Source organism: Watersipora subatra, chromosome 8 (assembly GCF_963576615.1).
Source record: "Watersipora subatra chromosome 8, tzWatSuba1.1, whole genome shotgun sequence".
NCBI classification, from domain to species: domain Eukaryota; kingdom Metazoa; phylum Bryozoa; class Gymnolaemata; order Cheilostomatida; family Watersiporidae; genus Watersipora; species Watersipora subatra.
In genome coordinates this window covers 24536386-24554557 of record NC_088715.1, presented here as the reverse complement: position 1 = coordinate 24554557, position 18172 = coordinate 24536386, and positions in this window count along the sequence as shown.

Here is an 18172-nt window from a genome sequence, read left to right as displayed (position 1 = left end):
AACTAAAGCTAAGGCTATGTAAGAAATGTTCAGATAAAGACGTCTACAGAGAATATAACTTTAATCATCTGAGCTTTAGGTTACAATGAGAACTTTGCTAATATTTTGGTCATCATTCCAGTCTAATCAGTATTGATCATATTATGTAAACAGGTTTTAACAGCGTATTGTAATCGAAATGGTTTTGAAATCTTTGGCTGCTTTCAAAATAACGCCATAACCTTTTTGCTTTTCTTTTTTCAGTTACATGTAATTATCTTTGAATGTTTGTTCAAGAGGTCAGTGCAATTACAATTATAAGTCCGAGGTTTTTTTTCATTGAACTATTAAAAAAATTTGCAATTATTTTTACATAAATGAAAAGCGAAGAGAGCCATAACTGAGTGAGAGCGATGAGGCATGGAGTTTATTATATACATGATGTTTATAAGATTAATAGTGTGAAGAGTGGGAGACTGATCTTTGCCTAACTAGCTCACAAATAACATAAATTATAAAAGCAACAGTTTAAAACTTATAACTGCTCAAAGAAAGATTACAAAATTACATGAAACTTGAATTGGATATTTGAAAAATTTTGTATGGTAACTAATAGTTTATCAACACCGACCAACTGTAAGAAATGAAATGGAATGAAGCAAACATAGATTGCAATACTTATTAGACTTTTTCAATCAGTCAAATGCAGATGTAAATAAATGAATATATATAATACAGAGTATAATACATAATATATAATACATATGATAATATAATATATAACACATATGATAATATAATATATAATACATATAATAATATAATTTATAATACATATAATAATGTAATGTATAATACATATAATAATATAATATATAATACATATAATAATATAATATGTAATACATATAATAATATAATATATAATACAGAATAAATGGATTGAAAAACAAAAACTACCAATAATTCAATTTAACTTATTTGCAGCCATCTAACTTTTATGCTGTCTACTTTAAATACCAAAAAATAAATAAATCAAATAATTTAAATTTAAAGTATCTAATACTTTAAATACTTTAAATTTAAATTTTAGCTTTTTTCAGAAAAATGCTAAAACTTAACTTACTACTATGATAAACTAAATTAAAGTAAGTTCTCTATTCAATTTTCAAAATAACCAACCGAGCCTCCTCTTTCAAATGGTATAAAATTCAGATGGAAACTTTATATAACTCACCTGTAGACATGTGTCACAAACAAGGTAGTGTTACAAAATTTTGAGTTTTAAAAACCTTTACTTGCTGAAACAAATTTAGAATTTCACAATAAAAATTGTATAATTGTATTTCATTTAGCTAAAATTTTTGTTTTGATACATAAAATACAAATTAATAAATAATATTTGTATATACAACAGTTAGTCATGAACATAAAAATCATGAAATTCTAGTTTTGAACTCTTTTTCACTAGTATTATCCTTCAAACCAAAACATAGCAAATCTAAACGCCAAATTACCTCAAATAAACTGTCATAAACATGTTTCAAATAGTAAAAACATGTTCAATAACTCTGTTTTTGAATTTTCAGATTTCATAGACAGTTCTAAGTTTCAATATGATCGTATGGAAGATAGATGATAGCTTTAATCTGTTTACGACTGACTACCTAAAAATTGCATTTTTATTTGAGCATAATGATACAAATTAGCAAAATTAAAATTTAATAAAAGCTTCGAAACATTAAAAATATTGTTTTATAATAATTTATGCAGTTTTTCACTGTTTTACCACTTTTAAATCTGTATATTTACTTCTGCCAAAAATACTATTGAGCTTCATTTTAAAGTTTTTCTGATTAGCCAGAATAGTTTCTTTATAACTAATCAAAATTTTTCTTTTATAACTTAGAAATAACTGTGCATGGAATGGGTTACTTTCCAAGGCGAGATAACTTGCGTTGGTAGCCTAGCTACGATTAAAATTTGCACGTTAGCTCACGATGTTTGTGAATGAGTTATACATTATCTGTTTACCTCATTCATCATGCTGCTTTCAACTGTAGTTGTTTTTTCTAAGTATGTAATCCCAGTACTTGTGTCACTAATGTTCACTTCTAAAGCTGATGAATATAGGTGACATTGTTTTAATCCGTCATCATTCAGAGCAGCGACACAGGCTTTTTCATAGGTACACAGATTTCCACAGTATGTAGATGAAAAACTTTCTGAAAAAAGATTTCCAAAGTCAGTTGTAAGATCTCCTACTCTAATGCTTCCCAATTTGACTGTTTGATAATAAGAAATAAAATATTTTTATTGCTGCAAATAGCAATTTACAAAAAGGTTGATTGGTAACCATACTTATTTAAAGTCCTACCTTTTGTTGAAAATTCTGATTCTTTCCCATAGTTAGAATTGACTACTTCTCTTTGAACACAGTAAATTTCACCATCAGATGCAAGAGTGGACAGCATCTGTAGACAGAGCGTCAAAATGGCAGCTTCAATTACATTCATTTTAGGAGCTGCACAGGTGAATAATACACGCAAGGCATCTGTAAGACAGCGAGCTCTAATCAATATTTGAGTGTTTTCACAGAAGAATATAAATACGACACTTGAGTGCATTAAGATGAATGAGAATCGCCGGGAGCCCATTTATTTCATTATGGAAATTAAAGAGCCTGGCTTAACAATAGTTTACTCACATGCTAGCGGCCTCTAAAGGACGAATTTTACATTTTATTGATTTAACTAATCGTAAAAAAGTTTTAAATCATTTTAATTGTATAGGTTGCCAAGATGTTAGCTTATAAATATTCAAGTTTATTTTAGATAGTAATTAATTTTATAATGGTGTCATAATCAACATGCACACTAAATTATGCATGTAATTTTTGTGTTTTAGTTTGTTTATACCATGTAAAAAGATTAATACTGCTTCCATTATCAAGCAACATTAAACCCTGATGTTTTTTTAGTCCTTTTCCCTTTGTTCACAGTTATCTTTGCCAAAATTTTCTTTATTCAACAGATTTTTCAGAGCATCAATGTTTGCAAGCTCTAATTTGTAATTTTTACTGCATCGATATGCTTCAGTGAATAGTTTTAACTCAAAGATTTGCTCCCAATAATTAGGATTCTTTGACTGCATTTTTCTGCACACCAATAGCTCAAATGACAACGCAGCTTTTTTGCACCTAATTTGAGACCAAAAACAAACAATTTTAGTAAGTTTCCAACCAAAAATGTTCTAAAAATTAGTTCTTCGTTGTCATTTTATACAGTTGTAGAGAAAACTGCTGTTTTTCTTTACCTTCCACAAAAAAATCAACAAATAAATATGCTCACAGAGTGTTTAGACTCTATAGTAAATTTTTCATATCAAATATTTATAAATACATGAAGCCAAAGAATTTTCACACAATAAACAATTATCCACAGAGCTTGTGGTAGCTCTCTTAACAATTATGCTCCTCTTATTTTATATTGATATTTTTTGAGATAGCCTCCCTCTCTATTTTTTGTTTGCCCGACTGAGAATGCTCATTGGTGGCCGAGCCGTCTCTGATAATGAGGAGGCTCGGTGATGCAAGTGGACATAGAGTTGGTCTCTTTGGTTCTGGCCCTGGCGCTCTGCCATAACATTGTAGTGTATACACACAAAAGCACAAAATAAAATAAACTTGGTGTGCTAGGGCTCATATTGATTCATTGAAAATTTTCCATCGCATACATTTTATATAAAATCGCTGTAAGGGAATATTTTCTTATAGTAGGGTCATTTTAAATGGCTCATATTGTAAAAAAATACACATTGTATGTTGTTTAGTGTAAAATAAAAACTTCTGTATGAATGTCCGACTTTTGGTTGAATGTTATACTTTTATCAGAAAACAACAACTGCACAAAATCAAAAAATAAATTTCAGTCGCGTACATTTTTTAATCTAGAATGTATAAAATGCTGGAATGGAATCCATCAGACAGCTGTACTAATCAATACTTATCTTCATGTTACAATAGAGTTTAAACACGGAACAAATTAGTGCTTTATAATAAATGTGAGCCGGGAAGAACTCATTGATACTGTCATGATAATAAAGGAGCCTGTATAGAGTGCGGCTGACTATTTGCATGTTAGGTGCAAGCAAATTACAGTTCTAATTCTCAATAAGTTGATTGATAAAGTCAGGCTAGAAATCAATGAGCCGTTTCTCTATATACTGTAGATTACCCTGAGGTTGGCTAAATAGGCTCAAGTTTGTTTTGGCAAGTATGTAACTTGATGCAGTGGGCATAATCAACATACACCTAGTGTTATATATGACATGACATTTTTGTAGCTTCATTCTGTTTATACAAAGTAAATTTTTTACAAATATAACTTCGCAAATAACCAGCATTACACCTTTTCATCGTTGTAAGTTTTGCTGCTGTAGTGTACTAAGTAGATGTAGTAAATTATTTACAGTGTAAAATATAACTATCGCTGTTTGACCTTTGAACATAAAGTTTATTATTAACATTGACTTTAGAACAAAGAAAATACAAAAAATAGAATTTTATTTAGGGTCTCATTCACATATACTTTTTATTGTAAAAAATTATTGTAAATTAATAATCCTATTATCATAACACAAAAATTACTGCTACCAATCAACTTGTCAGGCTAAAATATAAAAGTTAATAACATTTCTTCACAAATACACTTTTAGTTAAAGCTAGCATATTAATACTTTTACATATTGTCTAAGACTTTTAGGACCAACTCTAAAAGATATTATGCTTGTCATGCCAAGTTGTTTTAATATAGCCACATTGTGAGGTATCTTATACTAGTTCTACTAACCTCAGAAATAACATATTATTCCCATTATTATTATTATTCCCATTATTATTATTCCAATTATTATTATTATTCACATTATTATTCACATTATTATTATTCCTATTATTATTCCCATTATTAATATTATTATTCCAATCATTATTATTATTCACATTATTAATTCAATTTTTGTGTAGATACAGTATTAGCAGGTAAAATTCAGCATTAGTTACACAAATTTGTATGAATTGTATCATTACCAAATTGCCTTTTATCATAGTGGTGGCAAAACAAACTTAATTTACCAACTACTTTCAAAATATTTTATATTTGTATTTAAACACTTTTATAGTTGTTTTATTTTTTTTCTCAAATTATTTGACCCGCACAAAAAATTTCATTTATAATATGAAGTTTGAAAGTTACAGTTGTTTGAGAAAGTTTGAAAAACTTTACAGTTGTTTTATTTTTTTTTCTTCATTTATTTAAACTGTACAAAACACTTATCTCATAATTTAAAGTTTGAAAGTCAGACTGGTAACTGTTGTTATATGTTAAATAAAAATAAATTTTCTGTGCAAAGACTTTTACTGCTCGAGCAACGCCGGGCTTTCATCATGTAGAATATAAATATGGCACTTGGGTGCATTCCCATAAATGGAAGCCGCAGTGAGCTCATTCATTTTATTGTTGTAATAAGAGAGTTGTATGAGCTCTGGTTGACTCTCATGCAGCATTCATATGGCGTAGTTTATACTTTATTGAGATAAATAATCAAAATTAGGTCTGAAAGCAATGAATGTTTCAATTGTATAGACTGCCCTGAGTTTAGTACCAATATATCTAAGACCAAAACTAAAACATGAAATTACATTGTTTTAATTTTGTTTTTACAAACTAAAGTGTTCAAAACTACAGCCTTGTAATTAAATAACATTTAATCTCAGTGTCGTTTAAAGATTCTCTGCTGAAGTACCTGGATATAAACCTTTTCGAAGTAAAATGCGCCTTGGGGAGCATTTACAAGATTCAGACCTTTTGATCTCGTCAGATACAGAGTTAGTTGACCATTTAAGCAGTAATATGCATTACTTTGTAGCTTTATTAGTTGTAAAGTTATGAGTTAAAATACATTTGGAGCTGGGCAAACTGACCAACCATATATTCCCGAATAAAATATGCCATCTACATCTACTACAGAATGACCTTTTTAATAGTGTAGCTAAAGATATATGTGTTTTATGGGTAAAAAAACTCAAGTAACTCAACAACTTGTTAGAATGACAACAAATGGCTCTAAAAAGTTTCTGAAATGTGATGTTTTATAAAATAGGAAAGCAAAAAAGCTTTCTATATGTAAGAAACTAACAAGCTCAAAACAAACTATACAAAGCAAAACAAATATTATAAATAGTATTTAATTAAGCAGAGTAAGCTAATACAGACATATACAGCGTTATATTGCTATCTATACCGACATCACAACAAATCCTGGTAACTAATACAGTCACACACATTAACCTCACATTTTGCAGAAAAACTAGAAAAATGTTTTCAGCATGTCATTTTGTCACACTAATAATCTCTACACATCTGTCCTTCCAACTCTACATGAAATATGACAACATCAAGGTCCTCTGCAGATTCAGCATTTGCTTAGGCGTTTAGTAGAATGAGTGTTATTTTTATGAATGATACTTTCTCTCATGGTTTGGTCAGCAGTGGTCGTGTATGCAGTTTAGGCTGTTCTAGCTAGAACTTTGCTTTTTGGTTATTAACTGTGACAAGTATTGAATAAGTAATATTGAGTAAGCTCAATATTTATTCTTACACCTTGTTCAACAGATGTATTTGCCATAATATCCTTTGGTTCAACAGCTGCTGAAAAGCAAAAAACTTTTTACGAGTTCTAACTTGATGTTTCCTGCGTTGTTTTGATTCAGCAAATAATTGCACACAAAAATAGCACCTACTAAGTAAAAATATTGGACTGCGGTTCACTGCAACCCATTTCAAAATAGCAGATAAGCTTCTTAGCAACTACTTGAGACAAAAATTGAACTATTTTTGGATGTTTTTAGCCAAAAAATATCTCAGAAATTGATTATGCATGACCAATTTTATACAATGGAGTATGAATGAAAAAACACAAAAAAGAAGGATGTGTTAAGGCTCATATTGAATTATTAAAAAAAATTTCCTTACATTTATTTCAGCTTAGAATGGCTCATAATTATTGTAAAAAAGCACAGATAGTAGGTTGTATTTGGTAAAATGTAAGAAAGAAAAATTCTGTGGGAATTTGTGGCATAAAGTATTATGTTATGCTATTACTGTAAAATAGTAATTGCACCAAAATAATTTTAAAAAAAACATTAAAAGCTGAATAGATTTTTATGGATGTAGACGTGTGTATCATGCTGGTAAGGGATCAGTCAAAGAGTCAGCACTAATCAATGTTAAGCTTCCTTTAACAATCTATATATATATATATATATATATATATATATATATATATATATATATATATATATATATATATATATATATATATATATATATATATATATATATATATATATATATATATATATGTATATATATACATGTATATATATACATGTATATATATATATACATGTATACATGTATATATATATATATATTTCTCAAAGCATGTGTGTCCCTCCAGCCATAGCTATTATTAGAATAGCGTTGCTGGACAATATTTACACAATGTCATGGTGTACCGCCATTAGAAACCTAGGGTTTATTAACTAGCTTACCGGAATTTTCTATTGGCAATGTGTCAGGCTGATAGTGGTAGGTGAGAAAGTGGTAGGCAACTCTCATCACTTCTCATTGTTTGTTATTTGATTTTTAATATCCGGGCAATGCCGGGAGGCACAGCTAGTAGAGTATAAATTGGGGACTTTGCCCTTTAGAATGAATAAGAGCCACAGCAAGCTCAATGATGCTATCATTATAATTGGTGAGTTTGTATAGAATGCGGTTGACATCCATGTTAGGAGTCAGCAAAAAACACTTTTGCTCACCTCAATGAGTTGACCGATAAAGCTTTGTTATAAAACAAGCTTTTTCATCGCATATATTACCCTGAGGTTGACTCAAATATGTTCACGTATTTTTGCTAGCAGAAAACATTTTGCAGGTGCATATTCAACCTTTACCTTGTGATATACATAACACAGCATTTTTGTAGCTTTTGACTTTTTATCAAAAGTAAAGTGTACACAACTACGACCTTGTAAGTAATCAAAATTATACCTCATCTTTGTAAGTTTTGCTCAATTTTAAGAGAGTACACATGGTGTGTCTATATTTATATACGCATATATGTTTATATGTCACATATACGTATGGTGCGAAATATTACCACTTCTGTATGAGTTTGAGACACAAAGTTCAATATTAACATTGACTATAAAACAAAAATTATACAAAAAAATACAATTTTAATCCAGGTGTCATTCACTTATAATTTTTATGTTATAGCTCATACAGAAGGTATATTTTTAGCTCAATCATTATCCGAAACTGATTCATAACCTCAGGATAGGATAAAAACTAAAGACCAAAGGCTATGAATAATCGTTTTGTAGTTTCATTATCTTGATTAGTTTGAAAAAGCACAGCATGTAAGCATTTACTTGAATATCACGAAATATTTTAGTGACAGAAATTAAACACACAATTTTTGTTTTTTTCATGAGGGTAGTCAAACATTTCATTAAAAATTGCCAGATGATGGAATCATTCTCTCCAGAGAGAGCCAAACTAACTCCACAGCACGGACTATAAGTTAACATTGTGATTTAAAGCACATTGTCGACATAAACTTCTTTAGAGCTTATTGGCTGCCAGTCAGCTAAATTCTAACCTTCCATACTATGACGTCATGCTATACTGCTCTATTAAACATTCAATTATAGTTTTCATTCTAAGCTCTATTGCTTCCATAAATGTCTGCAAACAATCGGCACAGAAACGTTTATTCAAATATTGATGACTTTATCTCGTCATCGACTGCTTTGTTGGTTCTATTGTGCTTTAAAAATAGTTTAAGCCAGAGTTTTATACGTGCTGTGAAAACCGTTGATTACTAAAAACCACTTTATGAACATTGAATGCACTAATGGATAAACGTTTGTTTACATTGGGACAAACGAACTAAATTCACTTGCTTGTTCGCGTAATCTCCTGTTGAAGTAAACATTGTAAATGTTAATTGTAGATTGTTAATTGTAAATTGCTAGGTTGATCGTAAATATTTGTTTTCAAATAATGACAATAAATCTTAATTATCTTATTCAAACTTTTATTTTTAGTCAAAAGATATACATGTAATATATACTTGTTTGTTTGCCAATTTCTCATTCGTGTTTTTTGTGGTGTTCTTGCGCTTTATTAGTTTGACTAGCTGCATTACGCGTCTAGGGGAATAGATTCACGTACAGCAAGAGGTTTATGGGGAGTTGTTTTTCATACTGTAAACCAACCCTAAATATGCAGTCTACTGAAATTGTTCATCTAATCAGAATGCATACACATGTGCAGTCATACATGTCAATAATATTGGGGAGAACAATGGATATCTGCAATTTGTTTGACAGCTAGTCTACAACACATTAGTCTCAAATCACTCAAATCAGAGTTGTCCTAATTTTGTACAGATAACTGATAATGAAATTGACATTGCTAGGCAAACTGAAGTTCTTCAAACTAGCAGTATTGAAAGAACTTGCATGTTTTAAGAAATTCGACCAAATATTTTGCTATTACCAGCATTTACTGAATGGAGACTCCTACATGCTTAAAACACTAATCAGGGCTCACCATTTCTTCATCTATAGCTTGTGTTTTGACATGGTATATACAACCAGTGCAACCGTAATGTGGTTGTGTTGATAAAACTTCCTATTAGTAAAATTTACATGTACAACACCACAGACAGTATGTCAAGGCAGATACAGCATTAGCACCCTACAATAATAAAACAACGCTAACATGATAGCCTTTTTATGAGATACAACAAGGAAAACGTATGCATAAAATATATGCATATATGTGCTGAAAGATATGTTAGAAAATGCTGCATGTGGATAATATGTAGGTATAGCAGAACATGAAGAACATAACATGACATAACAATAACATAACGTTAAATCAATGCAAGCTTGACATAACAATAACACAATGTTAATTCAACGCAACACTTGCGGATAGACAACATTTTTTGTTTCTCTGTTGAGTGTATGAACAAACAGTTTTGGGCATGTGCCTACTCTTGAGCAGGCAACATACAGCTGGCCGAGCAGCTGCTGTAGCTAGTGCATCATGTTCTCGTTGCCGATGCATCTGCTCAGTGGTTTTTGCACATCTGGAAGTTGTAGCAGCTGTTCTGAGCTGGTTGAGTTGCTGCCGGGTCGGCTCAGCAGTTTTTGCATTTTTAGCATCTGCAGTAGCTATTCTGTTTTGTTGTAGGCGTGGATGCGTTTGCTTTGCAGTTTCTGCACTTCTAGCAACTACAGTAGCTATTCTGGCTTGCTCTAGTCATAGCCGTGTTTGTTCAGCAGTTTCTGCTTGCCTAGCTGCTGCTTTGCAAATTTGGTCTCTTTCTCTACGGGAATCAATCTGTTCTTGCATTTTGGCAGTAGGCTTTTCGGGAGGCATTTTACTGCTTCAATAAGTGAAAGTTTCAATTGGTAAAATTTTTGGTTTTCAAGTTATTTGGGGTATATTTTCAATCGGGAGTGTTTCTAAAAGTAAATGAGATGGTGTGCTCTTTTGTAATATACCCTGCTCTCTTTCTTTTCACCGTTGCCTATCGCATTGCTCAAAGTACCCGTGCAAGTTCTGTAGTAGCTGTAGTACTCGTAGCTAGAAACAAATAAAAGTAACTCAACCGCAGAAAAAAATGAACATGTTTACTATCACAAACAGTGGCAAATCCAATGTTTTTATTACCTTCACTGCCGTTTATGCATTTATGGGTTTTCTATGGTCGACTGCCGTAGATGCATTTTTGCGACTTTCCTAGCAATTGCGTACTAACTGAATTTTATTATTCGTTGATAACATAATCAACAATCTTTAGTACCTTTATAGTAGTGACAGTGTTGCTCAAAAATTTCTCTATAAAATTAGCTTACAATTTAATTTTAAATCTATGTTTGGGAATTTCCAACTTGAAAACAAACATTTTTTGTGTAAGTTTTGTAAGTGCCTTCCAGGTTAAAAAATAAATAATTACTTACATGTATGTTGATAACATTACAGCCGATTCATATTTCAATTTTACACAGATAATTAAAATAGCCATAGTAGCACTGATTCTGATGGTGGTGAAAGTAACGGCTTTGTAAGAATAAGGAACATCGTGGATGATGGTTTTAGCTTTGTAGCAATCGTAGCTTCACATCGCTTTATCAATGCACAAAGTATTGATACAATGAATTTTTGGCATGTTTTTAACATGTTTGCAAAATAAAATATATAACTGAAACTTTCTAGATCAAGTTTGAAATTGAAAAAATATTGTATCCATATTAGCAATATCGGCAAATACATAAGCAATACATAGGCAGATGCATAGGTAATATTGGCAAAATGGCTGGCAGTAGGCCGATAGCTAAATATGTACATGAACAGCAGTGAAAGGGTTAAGTAATGGAGGTGTGGCAATTCATAGACAATACAACATTGAATGGGAAGTACTTACCTTTTTGAAGTAGAAACTTAGTAGGTAAATTTTGATGCGAAAATAATAGTTTAGGGGGCCGGAAAAAACAAAAAGTCACTTGACCTTTCCCGTACATATTGGCAGTAAATATTAATTGCATGTAATTTACTACTCATTAATTTAGGTAATGAGTAGTAAACATTATTTTAAAATTTAAATAGTAACTTTACTACTAATTTAATCTTACTAATTACTCATATTAATTTAGTTCGCTTTGTACGATCGAATCGATAAAAGGAAAGACCGATCTATAAGGTAGACTAACACACACGCACACAAATATACAGGTAGATCTTTTGCCATTTATATACGATAGTAGATTTTTAGTTACTAGCATTTGCGCATTTCTACAACACCAACATCATGAGAAAAATGACATTTGAAAAGGTTTTTGTATTAAAAAAGTCCACAAATGTGGTCAGTGGAAAACAGTCACAATACTGACTGTCTACAAATATGGACATTGCACTCAGCAAGGTTTGTCTGATTAGCTCTTGCAAACTGCTTTGAATCAGTTCCTGCTAGCAATTTCACAAAGAAAAAAGTCAAGCTTAGTGCACTTGATGCATGTCTGTTCCAAACACTTTGGTCATGGTATCACACAGTATGTTTTAGGTTAATAGCCCATAAATTTGTGAAGCACTTTTAAATGTGTGAACTAACACCTGACAGAGCAACAGGGACTCATGGAGCTGTTCACTTTGCAATTTACTCTTATTTACATTACAGGAGTATTCTAAACATGTGTGCAGTACAAGCAAGCTAAAAGAAAGATCATAGTGCTGCCTACTTCCTCGTGCTAATTTGTGCTCTTGCCAACAAACGCCAATGATCGAGTCTAGAAAATAGTCTAGAACATGCATAATCCATCATCTGTTCTTGCTGTGAGTCACCGGAATTAAAGTATCTGGTAGCAGCTGTCTGACCAACTGACTGCACAATATCTAGTTACTTCACTTCAATATGATGATATTGTTTCTTTGACCGCCAAAGGTAAATAGCATCAAACTCAATAACAGTTGTTTTAGAAACTCGTAAAAATTGGTTCTTACCATCAAACAAAATCAGAAAAGCATCATTGCTTTCAACAAACTATTCTGAAATGCTTTGGTCGTGTTGCTTGCTTTCCTTATGAAAAGAAGATTTTGCTGGAAAGCACTATGCAGCTATAGAACTTTAAATTTATAATAAGAAAGATTTGTGTTGTTGTTATTGTTCCATCATTGCTACAGTGGTAAAAAGTTCTGCATCTCAATCAAGGCTATGACTCTTGTTTTAATGTAATACGCGCAGGGGAGCTCAGACAAGGAGTCGAAATATTTCTCAATAAAGTACTAAATGAAATAATTCTAAAAAGCCTTCTGAAAATTTCTTTTAATTTAAGGTCAGGGGATGTTGTCAGTCTTGAGTGAGTGAGGAATAGAGGTCGTAGAAGCTCTCTGATTTGCATAAGTTTGTAAAGTTTGTACAATCATTCATTGTTAAGGTGAAGATCGTTTCTTGTCTGTAGTATCATTTTACAAAAATGCTTTATTGTCTGCTCTCACCCACTTGTCAGAAATACTGCCACAGACTGAAGACAATTCCTAATCAGAATTTTTAAACTTATTCATCATTTTATTTTGCGTCATGGCCCTATGCTTTGAATAATCTGTAAATTGCAATGCTAGACAGCCTAGGACCTTATAGCCCAAGCTGCTACTATAGAAAACTTATATTTCAAAGAGTTTTGTGGTTGAGATTACAATTGTGCAAAATCTAATACTTGAGCGAGTCGTGAAAGTTTTGCATTTTGTTCGAAAGTCAAGCAGTCAAGTTTCAATGTCAAAATTATTTTGTAGGCATACATTTTCTTATTATATAATTTAGCTTGAAATGCAATTTGTACCAGAGTAAATCAATCTAAGTCACTCTCAAACAATTTACAAACCCATTTCAACTGCCAAGCTTGTTAGACCATTAGTGACAGCTTGTCCACATTTAGATTACCATTCTTAATCACTTGTCATGCTTTTACATTGAGAAAAACTTATGATGCAAACTATTAACACTTCCTGTTGAAATGTCAGAAAATGTGCACATAAAACATTAACATTGAAAGTGTGCACACTTATGTTCAAAAGAACTTAGTTAAGTTCAATATAAGCCTAGGCCAATATATTACAATATTAAGTTATATTCACATGTGAGGACAGAAAAGCCCAAGGAATATAGCCTAGTCAATTTATGTTCAAAAATAATGCTAATAATTGAATAATTAATAATTTGGTTAATAGGTAAAACCTACTGTAACGTTGCATAGATAGTTTAACTGCATTTTTATATGGAAGTATGCAATGCTCCGAACAGTGTTTTTCAGTCTACACTATGTGCCTTGTTCAAACATATTTTAGTTCATTCACTGAGTAAAATTCATCTAGGTGTACATTTAGGTATATTTATATAGTTACTTTTTCAATAAAGTATTAAAACTATAGGGGTAATGAGAGGACTCTGGGTATAAGGGCACTTTGGGCCACCCATATTTTGAGCATCTTTGTATTTGTTGGAGTTATAATCTTTTGATAATATGAGAGGAAGTTATGTCATAGATCAGCCATAGGGCACTTTAGGTCGCATGATCTGGGGCACTTTGAGCTATGGTCCAAAGTGCCCCAGATCAATTAGATTGGGAAATGTACTTCTGTTTTAGTTTATTTCACTGTGTATCATCACTATCTGTTGATAATAAACCTAATGTTGTTTTAGTATATTACAAAGATGGCTCGAAATTACCAAAACATTTTTTCCTGATACTACTACGCTGATGTAATGCATACAGCTGTACGAATGGTAATAGAACAAAGAGAGTCTGTTCAACAAGTGTCTATAGCTCTCTCCATACCACGCACCTCTTTAGCCAGATATGTGAAAAAAGTCAGTATTGTGGTGAAACAGAGGTAGTGAACTACCACAAAACAACTTCAGCATGGAAGGTATTCAGTAACACTCATGAAAACATGCTTAAGGACTACCTTATTACAGCTGGTAAACACCACTATGGTTTGACCAAAAAACAATATTGAGAATTGGCATGGCAGTATGCCAAAAAACTGGGCTGCAAATATCCGGCTGTTTGGAATGAAAACCTTTGTGCAGGAGAAAAATGGATAATCAGACTTATGAAACGACATACTACCCTACCTACCCTATTGTGTCACCTACGTGTAAATAAATACCTACCCGCAGAATGAACTCAATAATTCGTAGAAGGCTTGGCAAATTTCTAATTATATAAAAATGAATTGATAAAATTGCTAAAACTTTACAAAATTTAATTTACCGTACGACATCATAAATATTACAATTGAGCAAAAGCATTGAAATATGAGACTTAAAGTTGTGGTGTCATACATATTTAAATTTATGCAGCAAACTATCATTAACTAATCAATCCACACACACATCATATGTAGTAATGCTATTATGTAGAACATTTATGTATAACATATAATAAAAGAAATAAGTGTAATTGTACACTGTTTTATTTATTTGAATGTAGAGTTATTTTCCCATGCGCATATAAATCGTTTTATATGAGTAGTAGTACCCTTTCCACGTATACCATACAGCTCCAGTTGCATAGGAAAGTGTATCACCTCCGTCATACCAGATACCATTTAGGTTGGAATGATGACAGTTAGCATACCACCAGGCTCCTAAAAACATGCTTTAGTTACAGGAGATGTGAGATTGTTCAGATTCACTTTAAAACAATTAAATCGCTTTTGCTATTCATGTAGTTGCTTCACAACTTTCTGATAAATGCTGTTGTTTTATGGAAGCAGCTAATGGGATCCTTATGTATTTGATCTATAGTATACATTTATTTGTATACTACTACATGTTTGACATTGCATGGGTAACAAAAATAAACTTTTGCTGTCAAAATTAACAACCAACAATTATAAGCCATCTGACTTTTAAATGAAGGAGTTGGTTTGTTTCTGAGGGTGTGATTGGTCTAATTAATTCTATGCTTTTATACATATACATATATTTCTAACAGGCTAGAGAAGTTTTGGCAGGTATTTTACTTGTAGATAAATTATTCTTCGAGTAAATTTTGCCAAGCGCGCTAGCTAAAGCATGAGTACTTTTACATATCATCATTCAAATTTTAGGCGTAATAATTATGGGTAAAATTATTCTATAGTATGACAAATTGGCTGTGTAGTTAGTAGATAGCATCTTTGTCTGCATAATCAGAGTTTCGAAATACGAATGAAGTGCAAAGCAGGTATTTGATCCTAAACTTTAATTACTATAACTAGCCACAAGAATTACAGATCATAAACAAAAAACATTAACATTGAACTATTTTGTTATCAAAAGCTGCGTAGTATGACATGAGAGATATAAAAGGGTTTTGTATGATCAAGAGTAGCATGATGCAGTTTTAGTAGGCCTTTTGTACAAATTGTTCCCGATTATAAAACAGTATTAAATAAAATGAATAAATAAATAAAATAAAATAATTATATAAAATCAAATAAAATAAATTATACGTTAGTATCTGTAACTAAACAAAAAAGATGATTTTTTCATTTTTTCATAGTTTTTTTCATGTGTGGATTCATGAAAAGTATGTTAGGAATCCATATTGAGCGAGGTTTTTTTGCAAAAGTCTATGTTTTTATCAACATTTTTTTCAACATAGACTAGTCATGTCAGATGCATTAGAGCTACAAACTTTTACAAATTTTATTCTGTGGACTTTAGGAACTTTTTAATAAACAATAGTAATTCTGAGAGTGGTTATCTACATCGTTATTAGAAAAGAAAATGGTGCAAGCTGCCATCACATTGACAAATCATCCTACTCAGACATGCCCACGGTCTTTTAGTAAATGGCAAAAAAGTATTTATTTATACTTTGCAACACATTTCTCATTTATCTTTATTGTGCCAGCAACTGCAAAACTTCATGCCAATTCATTTGGCATAAAAAACATTTTTAATGGATCGTGTGGTTTAAAATTTACGACGATTTATGCACACCACTGTCAAATATCACACTTAACGTATGAGTGATGATGTCCAGGTAAAGAGATTATTTTGTTAGCTAGAAATTCATGTCCATATGCACAGTGGTATATAAATAAATACCTACATGTATATATATATACATATATTTCTCAAAGTTGGTCATGTTTAAGTGTATATGTGTGCATGTGTGTATGTGTGATTGTGTGCGTTTCCAGCTATCGCTATAAAAGCTCGGAAATAAAATCCCGCGTTTGATGGATTTAAACTCACGACAAACCCAACCAAAAAATTTTTAAACTACGCCGCTTTACCACTGAGCTATATAAGCCATACTGATCAAAAAGGTTATCATATACCATTTACCATATGCGCACGCTAAATGACGCAGCATTTGAAACTCTATGAATTTTATTTACTCTATTAGGCACAATGCTTTTTCGTGTTTTCTTGAACTTGTAGTTTTAGTCTTTCGTAATGTTTAATTACTATATTGCGGTCAAGACCAATTCTTTTCACCCCGACAAGTGTATTATCTCTGTAGGAAGAACCTCGGCATTCTTACTCTGTTCAGTCAGACAAAGACCGTACGATATCTCATTTTTACATTGGTACCAGTATCGAGAGGTACCAGTATCGTCGTATTCAATGCTTTGATGAATAGCTTCTGGTGGAACAGTAAATTTTGCTAACTTTAGTAACTGACTAAATAATTGTTATTATCAACCCTTTCACTGACGTAGACACATTTATGCGTAGTATATGTTCGACTGCCGTAGACGAATTTTTGCGATTTTCTCACTAAATGCGTAGTAACTTAATTTTATTATTCGGTGACGACATAAACAACAATCTTTAGAATTTTAATGGTATTGAAAATATTGCCCAAAAATTTTTCTATAAATTTAGCTTAAAATCAAGAAGCAATTTAAAATTTTTGTTAGGGAATTTCCAACTTGAAAACATTTTTCTTTCTGTCGTTCGAACCATTTAATGTTATTATGACCTTCATAAATACCTCTTGAGTTAGAAAACAGAAAATTATTTATGTTGATGACATTATAGCCGATTCAAATTTAGATTTTCATAATTACATAAACAATTAAAGTAGCAGCGCTGACTCTGATGGTGGTGAAAGTAAGTTTTGTAAGAGTAAGGAACATTGTGGAGGATTTTTTTTTGCTTCGTAGCGATCGTAGCTTCACAAAGTTTTAGCAATGCTCAACAGATAGATAAATTAACTTTTTTTGCATAACACTACTTTTTAGCATGCTGAAAAAATAAAATATGTAACAAAAATGCTTTAGATAGAGGTTGAAGTGAAAAAACATTGTATTCATATCATGAAGCAAAATCAGCAATTTTTTGGTAAAATGGCTAGCAGCAGGCCGATAGCTGACTTTGTACATGGATATCAGTGAAAAGGTTAATTCAACATATTCAGACATTTTTTTCTCAATTTGTATTAATTGCATCAATACCAAATCATCGTTTTATTGTATCATAGCAAAACAGACATAATTTAGCTATTACTTGCTAATTATTTCACATTTACACTTAAACCGTTTTATAATTT